This window comes from Leptonychotes weddellii, chromosome 7 (assembly GCF_054177405.1).
Source record: "Leptonychotes weddellii isolate Sample4059 chromosome 7, ASM5417740v2, whole genome shotgun sequence".
NCBI lineage: Eukaryota > Metazoa > Chordata > Mammalia > Carnivora > Phocidae > Leptonychotes > Leptonychotes weddellii.
Genome location: NC_138375.1, coordinates 80,632,255 through 80,646,482, shown reverse-complemented (window position 1 = coordinate 80,646,482; position 14,228 = coordinate 80,632,255).

The following is a 14,228-nucleotide window of genomic DNA, read 5'->3' as shown; positions in this document are numbered from 1 at the left end:
TGTCTTTCTCTGTTTGACTTATTTCACTCAACATAATACCCTCCAGTTCCATCCATGTCGTTGCAAATGGCAAGATCTCATTCCTTTTGATGGCTGCATAATATTCCATTGTATATATATACCACATCTTCTTTATCCAGTCATCTGTTGATGGACATCTTGGCTCTTTCCACAGTTTGGCTATTGTGGACATTGCTGCTATAAACATCGGGGTGCACGTACTCCTTCGGATCCCTACTTTTGTATCTTTGGGGTAAATACCCAGTAGTGCAATTGCTGGAGCGGTACTTCTAAGAACGATGTGTCAACAAGACCAAATACAGGCCTAGCTTTGTAAATATCCCTAAAGGACACTGATCTCACTTCCCTGGGCCTCAGCGCCTTATACATGAGTAGAGGTTTGTATAGTTTTTAGACTTACAATTTTGATATTATCCTGCAGTGTCAGATTCGGACAACTGTTGGGTCTCATTAAGGACCTCACTGGTGATGCAAAAATAACAAAACAGATTCAAATTGATGGTGCAACTGCGCTGGAATTTTCCTGGCATGTGTGCTTCCTGCAACTGAAGAAAGCATAACTGGCATATTCGACACAGGTGGAATCTGTTTTAAAGATCTAAATCTGGAAAAAGATCCAGATCCTGATAGAATTTTGATATTTGTAAACAAGAAACATTTATATTTATCAGCTCAGAAAGACAAAGGCTTATTGGATATAGGATCAAAGTTTACAAAATTAAAAGTAAGTTCCATTTAAAGTAAATAGATCGTCTCATCAAATCCTGAAATGCTACAGCAACTCAATACCCATGGAAATTCAAAAACTAATTCTAGCACAGGTCAGTATAGCAGTAATTATTTTATTACTTACATGTCCAGCACAGTGCTAAATTCTTTGGTGGATATGGAAGTGTAAGGCGTGATTCGTACTGTCCAAGTAGGTACAATATAGTCGGGAACTATGAGTTTCCGTGCATGTGCTACATTTCCTAATGCAGACCACAAATGTTCTGGTTTATTGTTTTTACTGTGAGTGGTATAATATGGTCCTCTAAGAATGAAAATCCAAACGGGATTAGAAATTAGATTAGATTAGGGTGTCCCAAAGTGTGTAACTGAAGACACTAATCATAGGGACTACTCTTTAATACTGGCTTTTGAGGTCAAAAACATCGTATATTATATATCCCTGCTTTGGGTGTTAATAAGGTATCTTAGCATACAGAAGGCTCTACGAAGTCATGCAGAAAAGTTACCCTTATAATTTCATTTAATCCAGTATTTTCCAAATTTAATTAACCATGGGACCCTTAATGTCTCTTAACACTTATATTCCTCCAAACATACTTTAGAAAACACTGGATTTGGTAAATCCATAAATCACGAAACTATAATACTGTAGTAACTGAACATAAGAAAGCCAGGAATATGTCTGTTTTTGTAAAGATGAATTTCAGGATGACAGGATCTTGGTAGACATAAAATCTGGCTGATAGACCATGGTCCATCTAACATGACTCTTCATGGCATTTACTATGCTCTTAGGAATCAGTCTAATATCCAGGCTGATGTTTTCGTTGTATTTTTTTTTTTTTTACAAAAGCACAACAAAGACATACATATAAGAAAAAAACTATTATAAAAATAGAACCATAGAGGATAGCCATAGAGTTAACTGAAGGATATCTCAGCAGCACTCCATTTGATTCATCCATGCATGTGCCGGCACAAGGGATAGGTGATGACAGGTTTGCCATTGGCAATATGAATTTAGTTCTGATTGTAAGAAGGTCTGATTGGAAATTACTACTATAAACTGACTCAGAAGAGAGGTTTGGTCTAGGCCCCTCTATGTCCTTTTCAGGGTAGTTATATTATTTCAAGATTTAATCTTAGAAAACAAATACTTTAGGGGCGCCTGGGTGGCTCAGTTGGTTAAGCGACTGCCTTCGGCTCAGGTCATGATCCTGGAGTCCCTGGATCGAGTCCCGCATCAGGTTCCCTGCTCGGCAGGGAGTCTGCTTCGTCCTCTGACTCTATCCCCTCTCATGTGTTCTCTCTCTCTCATTCCCTCTCTCTCAAATAAATAAATAAAATCTTTAAAAGAAAAATACTTTATTTATAGCATTTTCTCCACCTCAGTATAAAAGTTAGTAATGGTGCTATCAATATTTTAACTAAAATAATTGGCCCACATCATTTTATGTGAGACCCAATTAACTACAGGGTCTCAAAGTGTTGGTACTCTGTAGTAAAAGAATTCTGATGCCTCTTGTGTCATTAGGCTACTTGAAAGCACATTAACAGAAAAGAGGTTTAAAAGTAAGTTGTCCTGTAGAATGGCATTAATAAGAATTTCTATTACTACTATCTAGTGATATTTTCGATTGTGAACCCTTGACTTGGAGCAGTGCCAACCAAACGTGCTTGTGCATAAGGATGATTCCGTGGGTTTCGTTAAAATGCGTATTCTGATTCAGGAGGCTTGGGATCTGCCTCAAATTCTGCATTTCTTCCTTTTTTTTTTTAAGACTTATTTTTTATTTGAAAGAGAGAGAAAGAGCATGGAGGGAGGGGCAGAGGGAGGAAAAGAGAGAGAGAGAGAAAATCCTCAAGCAGACTCCCTGTTGAGCATGGAGCCTGACCCAGGGCTCGATCCCAGGACCCTGAGATCACAACCGGAACCGAAATTAAGAGTTAGACACTAATGGACTGAGCCACCCAGGTACCCCAAATTCTGCATTTCTAATGAGCTCCCAGGTGACATGCTCCCCGAACCACTCTTTAAAGAGCACAATCACAGAGAACGAACACATAGCAAAAAGCCTTGCTCCTCTCCTGTCCTGGGAGCTTATTGGTTTTTAATTCCCAAAGGCACCTGGTAGAGGAATAGAGGGTAAGTAGAGCTTTTGTTTCGAGAATGTCCTTCTCTCTATGTGTTGTCCCTATCTAAAAATTCCAGTCATTGTTATTTTCAGAGCAGTGTTTAATTAGTTCTGGATAAATATAAGTTCTTGGTAATACATTTGTTTTTCAAATATTTGAAGGAAAGCAAAAGTTTTTTTCGACTATCTTCTATCACTCTCCTCTTTTAAAAGTGAGCCTGGACAGGTAACCGGCCCTTGCCTGGGCTATATTGCCTAAAGCCAACAGATCCTTGCCCAGCCGTAGTTGAGAAAAGACTTGTGGCCATTTAGGCTTAAAATCACTGAGTGTAAGCAGGATACCCCTGGGACTGGTGAGGATATAGCAGGGGCCGTCTTCAGGGAATGACCACTTCATTTTACTCCTAATGAGGCGGCAATGCCAAGCTGCTGTGGATTTTACCCAAGGTGTTGTGTAGGCATTTTTTAATGAAGTCTCAGACATATTTTGCATGCTTTTACCCAGCAGCCTAACCATGCTTCAAAGTTTCAATCTTTTGATTGATCTCACTCATCTTGTTTGGGGATGAGGGGATGGGGAAAGCTTCTGTAGCTGGTTGGAGGCAGATCCCGCAAGAAAGCAATAAACTTTAGAATTGAATAAAAATCTAATTTGCGTATGCTAACTCTTTTTGGGAATGTTAATTTTTTTTTTCATTCTATGTGTATACTTCCATGGCCATAAGTTCCTTTTCGTTGGACTACTCATTAACTAATAGCCCACAGCAGTTAATTTCCTGCCTTCCCCTCCCACTACTTCACTTTATTTGTTTAGCTGACAGGCGTTTGAAGCAAGCCAGCTAAAGCCTGCAAGAATTCCTGGCTTTTTCCTCCTTCATTCTTGTGATTATTAGGAATATGGACAAGTTGCTAGTGTGTGTATTCCATCTGAAAATCTTGCTGGAGTTTCTATCTCTTGGGAAAGAACCAAATTGCTTCATAATCGTCATGGACCCAATTCTGTAACTATTCGCAGACAAAATTCTTGTTAGTGCCAAGGAGAGTTTTGCCCTCGTTTAAGGTTACAAGATCAAATGGTAAAGGTATTCATAGCCACTTCACATTCCCCAAGAAAAGAAGTTAAACTAGATATGGGAAAAATTACTAAACGTGCTATAGATGCTTTTCTTTTCACTCGAACAATTTCTCCTAAGATAAATCAATGAAAAGACTTACAAAGAAAAAAAAAGAAAATTAAAATTAATTGGTGACTAGTGTTTCAACTAACAATTATCTTCTTTTTCACTTTTCATGATAAAATATACATTTCACTGGAGGACACAATGAAATATAAAAATTACCAGCTCTCTTTTCTTAGCCAAACATGGAATGAATATTCTGATCATTTGTCCCTCGTAAGATTCGTTCGTAGAAAAGATAAAAAGTTACCAGGCTCTTTGAAGGTCACACATTCAAACAGCACTGTCTTTCCAAAAAATGGACTGGCATTGAGTTTGTTAGCATCCAGCTCACTCCGTGGTGGTACTTACGTATCTTCTCAGCCCCTCCCCTTTGTCTTTCCTCCCCACACTTCACCCACAAAAATGTGATGGTAGAATGGTGGATGAATCAGAGAACTTCAAGCCAGAACTTTTGCTCTATTCTAGTTTTACAACTATCCCTCTAGTGGAAAGTGCTTGACCTTTCTGGTCTTAATTACCTCATTTATAAATGAGCGGGGTGGCATAGCTATTCAAAGGGTTCTCTGGATCAAATATCCCATCACGAGTACAGGTTATAAATTTTACATAAATATTTAACTTTATCTACATAATGGGGCAGCTGAAAAGAGAAAAGCCAATCAGTATATTGTACTTTCCATTTCCTATACAACTCTAAGATCTGTTTGTGATTATTTTTTTTAATTAAATAGTTCTGCAGCAAGAAGGGAGACTGAATTCAGACAGACTTTTATTGGTTGCTGGCTCTGTAAGGTGACTTTGGGCAAGTTAATCTCAAAATAGAAATTTATAATTGACCTGTCAGTAAAGTTGGGATATTAAAACCTATCTTACAGGATTGTTAGGAGAATAAAGTAAGACTTTCCATGCCAGACACATAACAGCCCAAGAAATGGTAGCTGTTCTGATTACATATTATGCCCTACATGGGTTTGGGTAGTAGTGAAAAAAACATTGGTTTAGGCATTAGAAAATGTGGACTCTAGTTCCAGTGCTTTCATGCCTAGCCAAATCATAGTTTTCTCATTTTTTAAATGAACTATTCCACAGAAGGATTTTTAGTTCTCCTTCTAGCCTTAATTTTTCACAATTTTAATGTGTGAAGACTGCATTGAGGCTCTTTGTCACTCAAAATACAGATATTCTTTTCTACAAAGATTTAAATAATTCTGATTGTTTTTAATAGTTTATTGCAATAGTTGTTATTCAAGTCTGACTTTCCTAGTAAATATTCAACCTTTTTTCTCTGGTATCTGCATTAGTGGTATTTAGAATTAATGTAGATTTTTTTTCAAGGACAAACAAATTGATCTACATTTGGAAACTAGGTCCTTGAATTTTATAATAAAAGGCATTTAAAATATTAAAATGTAAGAATTCTATTTTTTTTAGTATTCAAATCAACTCCTTAGTAATTTGACTTATGAAAACAGAAAGAAAAGAATATAAAAAGACTTCAACAGTAATAATTATTTAAACACACAAACATTTCCCTTGGGTTGGTAATACAGTATATTCCTTTCCTGTTCAAAATGAACCTATAATAAAATATGATTTAAAAAACATAACTGGCATTTTTTCTGTATTGCAAATGAATTGCAACTTATATTTTTAAATCCAAACTATTTTACACTCTTAGGTATCCACTGGGGTCAGATTGTCATTTGGTGATTGGATAGCTTCTATAAAATGAGAACCCGATTGACAACTTGTGATGAATTAGCCATTGATCACTAAGTTCCCTGGTTTGAACAAAACAAATCTCCTTAACAATTTTTATACTGTGTATGTATCCCCCTAAATATTGACACTTACTCAGAAATAATCTATATTGCTACAGCTGGATTTTACAGTCAGAAAAATACCTTGGCTTCAAAAATATTTGGAAGGTTGCCGTTACTCCTGTACTTACCTATCTATCAATGGCAGATAAAGGTCCAAATATATTTGCGAGGACAAATTTCTCTTCCAAAAATGACTCTGTGAAATTCATATCCATTTTACATAAAAAAGAAATGCTGCTAAAATGACAATGAATTTTTCAAATGGATATGGTAAGAATGTTGTTGGTGCAGAACCCGATCATAAAGATATAAAATGTGAAGTGAAATATATTGTGTGATGAACCTATATACATATTCTTAAAGACATCTTGAACCATCATTAAATCATATTACTGTTGATTTTCATTTAAGTAAGGGTTGCAAACTGAAATGCCTTCAGGGCCTAAGCAAGTATCATAAATGTAGGAAGAAGTCAGAAACTAAACAATTGAGAGGTGTTAGGACTGTGATTTATAGCCTCATCCCAAACCATTCAAATTACATTAAAAGCAAAATGAAAATCGGGATAACTGAATTAAACACATCTAGGGGTGGGATTCTTTTAAACCAATGAGAAAATCAAATTCACGTAAGAGCCTTGGAGCTGCATTCCTGCTTTCAACAATGGATATTGAGAAGTTGAGAATGGACTAGGGTTAAGTGGAAAATTAATTAAATTCAGGCATTTAGAAGTCATGAAAAGTGTATTTTATTATCTGAAGAATAGAGCCAAGGCAATTCCTCAGTTTTCCAGAAAGGAAATAAGAATTGGAGCACTGATAGATATGTCCTTCTAATCCTTGACTCTAATAATGAAAATTCCATAATCATAGCTGAAAATTTGGAAACCAATGACCCCTGAGACAGGGTTATCAATTTCAGGGTCTTTCAACTTCTTTGTAGTAGGGATTTCTATGTAAAAAAGAAAAAGAAGGAGGAGGTGGAAAAGAAAGAGAAGAGGAGGAAGAAGGAGAAGGAAGACCAGAATTTTTTCTCTGGCACATGAGTTCATGAAGTTTGACTGAGACAAATACACCCAATCAAATTAGTCAGTATTCTATACATTGAGACATACTGGGAAGCATGTGTCCAAAATTTTCTCCTGTCTGAATGGCCACATCCAATTTATCAGTTAATTTTAACTTCAAATTGAATTATTTTCTGATACATCTGGTTGATCCTTAATCACTCATATGATGACTGATAAGAAGTGTGTCTCCATGGCCTCTCAGTCTGACCCCTAAGACGATGTCTTGACTGGCTAGACCTTCTACTTACTGGCACTTTGCAGACATAGTTCTCAAATGTGAGGCTGTCTTATCTGTTATTTCCCTATTTCTTTGGGTTTTGTGTGGCTACATTTTAGGTGTGTGCAGCACTGAAAAACATTAATCAATGCATTTTGAGGCAGTCTAGAGATGTGGTTTCAGATCCCAGCTCTGCCTCATTCCTCATGTAGCCCCTAGGAAAGTTACCTAACCTCCCTGGGTCTCCCTATCTTCAACTATAAAAAGGCCTTGAGCCTAGTTTTCTCTTAGAGCGATGGCAAGGCTAACTGCACTAACTAATGTGTGTGAAGTGCCTAAAACAGCTGTGACACACAGGAGGTGAGCCCTCAGTAAACATGCTCCTTTTCACACTCAACAAGAACTGATAATTACAGCAAATCAATTTCAAGACTTTCAAAACAACCTCACTGATTACTAGGATCAATTCAACTGCTCTCTCTGGTCAGAAATAAAAACCCTTAAACAAAGAAAATTTAGATCAATGCCTGAGTGGAATTTGAGAATTCAATAGCTGGCTAGGAACAAGGGTAACAGCTCTTAAAAGCATGAAGAACCTAAGGGCCAGTATGTCTTGGCATTACGTATGGAAGCTTCTTAACGAACAGTAATGCTTTCTGCAAGGAAGCCAATGGTAAGGTTGTGATCACAGCTCAGAGAAACAAGAAACACCCAGTGAAAGAATTTCTATTCAGCTGGGATTGCTTCTGGTCACCAATCATAAAGCTCTGCCTAAAATATGCTTAATGTATTCAAGAGCAATCAGCAAGAGCCTTATTATTTAAATTTCATGATCAGAAGTACCAAAGGACCCTTGCTCCCCTAGTCAAGTGAGTAAGTGCTGACAAATTACCAAAATCTAAATTTAATAAAATTGTATTAGTCACCTTCCAAGGTGTCATCTCAGAGTAATGCTGAGATCAAAACCCTGATTTGAACATGTCAAACCAATTGCTGGATGCCAGGTGGCTTGTGAGCTGGAGAGAAACTACTGACACAAGGGACCGTGCAGCTCTGCTGGTAAAAGAAAAGCACTCTGCCTTTTAGGAGTCGAGACCAAGTCATATCTTTCTTGCCCAAAAGCATTGTTTGCCAGACCCTGGGCGATATTTTATGTTTGTACATAATGAGCAGCACGTGGTAGTCAGTGCCATTGTTCTATGCTATGATTCAAGCACAACCCTAAATAACAATGCCCTGGTAACCAGAATTAAGTTGCAAAAACAATAAATTTAAGGATCAAGAAAAATTGTCTCTGACCTCAGCTTTCAAATCCAACTCATGGGGATAATGATAACTGCACAGCCAACAGCAAGGGGTAGTTTTAGGGATATAATTTTGTAACATATGACAGCATGCCTTAGAACTGTGAAACACTATACAAACCTAGTGTTATTTATCAAATATTTATAATTCACATACTATGTGCAGGCACATTTCCAAATTTCTGGGACAAATCAGAGAACAAAAAAGAACTGAATCTGTGTTCTTAATGGAACTCATAATCTAGCAGGAGAGACAGAAAACAAGCAATAGATGTTAATGAAATAAAAAGTAAATGTCACCATATGTTAAAACAGCTATGTATAATGGAAAAAGAAAAAAAAAAAAAAACCAACAGAGCCAGGAAAAAGGTCTTAGGAATGTGGGGCTGGGGAGAGGGTTGCAGAATGAACTAAGGATATCAGGTTAGGGTTAGTCTTTTGTGAAGGTGATACTTGAACAAAGACTGGAGATTGTGAGGGAGTTGGGCTTTCAGATATCTGTGGGATGGTTCTGCAGATCAAACGAATAGCACTAAGGTAGGAGCACATAAAGTGTGTGGGTCGAGCAGAGTAAGTGAGGAGAAGAGTGGTCCTAGGTAGAGTCAGAGAGATACCCTGGTCCAGATTCTGTAAGGCCCCGTAGGTTTTTGTAAAGACTTTAGCTTTTGCTCTTAGTTAAAAAAGAATTCATTGCAGGATTTGAACAGAGGAGTGACATGCTCTGTTATTTTTTAGAATCTCTATTTTTGCCTGCCTATTAAAAACAGATTGTGGGGGGGCCAAGGGTACAAGATCTCTACTATACCTCCAATTGGAGATGTTGAGTAGGCAGTTAACTATGTGGATCTAGAGATCAGAAGAGAAGTCCAGAGATACAAATTTAGAAGCTATCAAGCTGTAGGTGGTAAGTAAATCCATGAGACTGAACAAAATCACTGAAGATATGAAATAGAGAAATGAAGAGACCTAAGGACAGAGTCATGGTGAACTTGGGTATTCACTTTGTTGGAGATGTGAGGAAGAGCCAGCAGAGGGGACTAGAAGGGAATAGCTAGTGATACAGAAGGAGAATCAGAAGAATGTGGTAAACCGGAAGCCAAAGGAAGAAAAGTTTCAAGAGGAAGGAACCAACTCTGTCAAATGCTAACGAAAGGTGAGATCAGAAGCAAAAGTACCCATTGGATTTACCAGGATGGTTGTCACTAGAAAGTCAGAATGGTTTGAAGAGGCAATGAAGAAATAAGAAGGACATGTGTCTGATCTCCAGGTCTATATATATGAGGATTGTGGAAGAAAAACAAAGAACAACAACTAAAAACGAATAAATAAACAAAACCCCCTGCCCATACCTGAGAGACATTGTAAGGAAAGCAGCCTTCCTACAGAAAAGCCAGGTTTCCACTAGAATGAAAAAGATAAAAGGGGTGTTCAGGAAGCTATGGACTCTGAGAAACAAACTGGGGGTTCTAGAGGGGAGGGGGGTAGGTGGATGGGTTAGACTGTGGTGGGTATTAAAGAGGGCACGTTCTGCATGGAGCACTGGGTGTTATATGCAAACAATGAATCATGGAACACTACATCAAAAACTAATGATGTAATGTATGGTGATTAACATAACATAATAAAATTTAAAAAAAAAAGAATCTACGGGATTTTGTTGACTGCAGACCATGAATTCCAGAGGGCACAGTGGATAGATTTCATGAACTGGGGAGTGGTGGGAGAAGGGAACAGGTCAGAGGCTATGCAGAGCCCTGCGAAAATTAGAGACAGATATGAGGGGTGACTGGGATCCTGGGATTCTTTCAATGACTGGTGTAGACAGGGAGAATGGGGGTAATGTGTCCTGGGAAAGTCAAGAAGAACATGACAGCAGAGCAGTAAGTGTGAGGAGATCGAAAGGTTTAGGTGGCTAGGCCTCCCTCTAGACCCCTGTTGGGAGAAGCCATGAGGCCCGGGGAAGCTGTAGACAGTTGAAGTCCAAAGCCTTGGACTCAGCCTTGACATATGAATGGAGCTGAGACTCCTGAGGAAAGGGGGTTTTGCTATAACTCATAATCCAATCCCCTTCTTTACCCATGAGGAGAGTTAGATAGGAGACACAGACATTGTCCTTGCCTGAGGGGTCCCTTTAGACCTCTCTTGAGAGAGGAGAGGAATTACCACAAATATTCTGAGTCTCTTTTGTCCCTTGTTGATGAAATTGAGGACTTCTGAAGAAGCCAGGTATGATTTCCACCATTTTTAGGGTGATCTGAAACTTAAAAGAAGTATGGTCTCAGGAAGATACAGTTAGTTGAAACCATCTAACTAAATCAATAGGACAGGAAGGTATGGGATGGGAGAAGAGAACTGACATTCATTGAGTGCTTATTATGTGCCCATTATGTAACATACATGTTACATTTCACTTAGTCTACAATGTTATAGTTAAGTAGGATTAACCATCCTCACTATAAATAAATGTCATACTTGAGCTGCTGACTCTAGGATATGATATCAAGTGTGATTACACTATGGAGATTTTGTTGGGATCCACCTCCAAATGTATTTCCATTTTTGTGCTGATACATACTATTGATAGTACGTCTAATTCCAAATATTTTATAGTGTTGCTATACATTTTCATGAATTATTCTAAAGTAGCTAGTATACAGGCTGATTTTCAGTATGTTTGCTCATTTACTAAACGGTTCATTAATTCAATCTTTTTTTTTTTTATTCAACAAACATGGGTGTCTCCTATGTATAAAGAACCATAAAGTCCTTCCATTACACTTTCCTTTTGCTGTCCAACCGGTTGACAATCTCATCTTATTTTCATCATTATTGTAAACTTTTTTAACAGATCAATTCTAAATGCCATAAAGTCATTAAATATCATAGAGCCAGAGAAAAAGACCCTTCTCGATATTTAAAAATATTGGGTCTATAAGGGCGCCTGGGTGGCTCAATCAGTTAAGCTTCTGACTCTTGATTTTGGCTCAGGTCATGATCTCAGTGTCCTGAGATTGAGCCCCAGGGCAGGCTCTTGCTCAGCAGGGAGTCTGCTTGAGATTCTCTCTCCCTCTCTTCTGCCCCTCCCCCTGCTCATGCTCGCTTGCTCTATCTCACTCTCTCTCCCTAAAATAAATAAATAAATCTTTAAAAAAATGGGTCTGTAATGTATTTACCTGAAACATAGAACAGAGTTCTCATTTTAACAATTCATTCTCCTTTAATTTTGTAAATGGGTTTATTCATTCAACCACTTCACTAAAAACTCTAGTGCAATGATTACAAGTTCTCATTCTGAAGTTAGGCAGACCTGATTTGGAATCCTGGCTTCACACATCCTAGCTGTGTAAATTTGGGCAAGCTTCTAAAATTCTCTAAGCTTTAGTGTCTTCCTTCATTAAATGTGAATGACGATAATGCCTTAACCACAATATTCCTGTAAGAATTAAAAGAGATAATGAGTGAAAACCTTGTAGGACAGTGCCTGGAACATATTAGAGGTTCACTAAATGCTATCTAATATTATTACCATTATTATTATTAACTCAAAGCACTATAGATACAAGTAGGCAATATACAAGTGAATAAGACCTGGTTCCCAACACCAAGTAGTTAATAATTCAGCAGAGACAACTGGAGGTTTACAAATAATCACTATTGCAGGCAATACAAATGCCATCAAATGGTCTAAATCAAGTACTGGGGAGGAATAAATCACTTCTTGCCTAAATAATCAAGCAAGATTTTGGTTGAGGTTGACCATTAGTTCATAGTCCTTGAATCAAACATTAGTCATAGGCTGAGGGAAAATGAAAGTGTATCTAGAGATTTGAGGGATGATACTAAACTGACAGCAGCCAGACACCAAAGCCAGTCCAGGGAAGAATTGTGACTTCCAGGGACAGAACCAGAATCCAATACTTTCTTATGAGGATGGGCGGTTATAAGAACTAAATGGAATGAATTTTGGAATCACAATTACGACAAAAGCCAGGTCAAGAGCATGCAGAAGCAAATAAAGCATCGAAATTTGCTGTGGACTTAAAGACTCAGGTGCCAGAACCTATTTTCAACACTAAATCTCCTTGTATAGATTGCTTTTTAAAAGAGCAAGAACACGCCTGTACAGCCCTGTTGTCCCTCACCTTAAAAGAAATCATTGGCCATTAGCCAGACAGAGTTTGGTACAGGAGAGGTCTATGGTAAGGGAGGCTTGCAAATGCGAGCAGTGGCATGAGCAGTGAGCAATCCTACTTTGTAGAACTCTGGGATACACTCAAGGAAGAAATCCTCCACGGAAAGCAATGATTTGAGGGACAAAGAGATTTAAAAAATCAATTCACAGTTTGCTTTTGCCTTACTTTGTATTTCAGCGTTGCACTCTGTAAAGACTGTTTTGTGTCATTCTCTCAGCCTCCCTGCCCATTAGATGCTGTTATTTTTGTCTTGGGCTCATTAAACAAAGTACTGGCAGGGTATGGGCTCCGGCTTCCCTTGAAAGTGACTTCATCTGTTGTAATTATGTTGTGCGATAATGTAACAGTAAGCTCTCTGTCAGAGCTCTGAGTCCTAAAATAGAGCGGCAGACCCTCACTTACTTAGCCTGAGCACGTCACCATTGCACCAGGGTTCTGACAGCACTGGCAAGGAAACCCAGAGGTGGGGCTCAATCTGTTTGTTCTCATCTCAAAGAACTTATAATATAGTAATAGTAGCTAGAGGCACTCCCAAAGGAAGCAGATGCTCATATAGAACCTACACGTTATTTCAAAGAGATGAGGCACGAAGACGAGCTGATTAAAAAGGAGAGAGAAACCCACTTAAGATTAGAGGCTGGACTGCCTACTGCATAAGAGCGCAGGGCCTGGAGTCGACTAAGCTGGAATAAAATGTTAAGTCTACCACCAGGTATCTCAAGTAAACCAGTTATCCTTGGAGATCCTTAGTTTCTGGTCTGTAAAATGGGAAATTGTAATACCTGTCTCAAAGGGTTATTGCTGAAAAGTTATATGATGTAATATATACAAAGCATTTAGCTCTTGCTTGACACGTGGTAAATACTCAGCAGATTATTGCTATTATTCATTAATAGGTCCAAGAATCGTACACAAAAAGAATCAAAGATATATCTGTTTTCTAAGACTGGAGTTCAGTTTGTTGTATACCCTGGTTGATGTAAACATGAGTTAAGAGTTAATGAGACTAACAATGTCACAGAAAGAGGTTTCCCACAGGGTGGAGAGCCCACTGAAGGTCTCTGTTCTTTCTGTGATTATGTCTACTCTGTTCTTGAACTTTCCTGTCCCCACAGCCTGGTGGTACTTTTCCTCTGGCAAAGAGGGCCAACAATACTGGCACTCTGAGTTTAAGGTCCTTGTGGTTGTTGGGTCCCAACCTCCTCAAGCCAGAAGGAAAACAGACCTGGTCATCTAAAACAAAGTTCATGACACCACACTCTAAGAGAGATTCATGGTCCGGTGAAATAATGCATTGCACAAAAAGAAGAGCTGGTGAATTTTTCAAAGGCCACTGAACTCCAAAAGAAGAGCATAGAGAGTAGTTTAAATGATCAGAATCACTTCATTAAAAATGAAGATTCCTGGACTTCTATCCTAGGCTACTGAATCAGGGCCTCTGGAAGCATAGATTTCCAGAACCTATATTTTAAACAAGCATCCCCATGTGATTCCGATTTGGGCAGCCTCTGTGCCCCACTTTGAAAATCACTGGTTTAAATAAAGTTTCAATG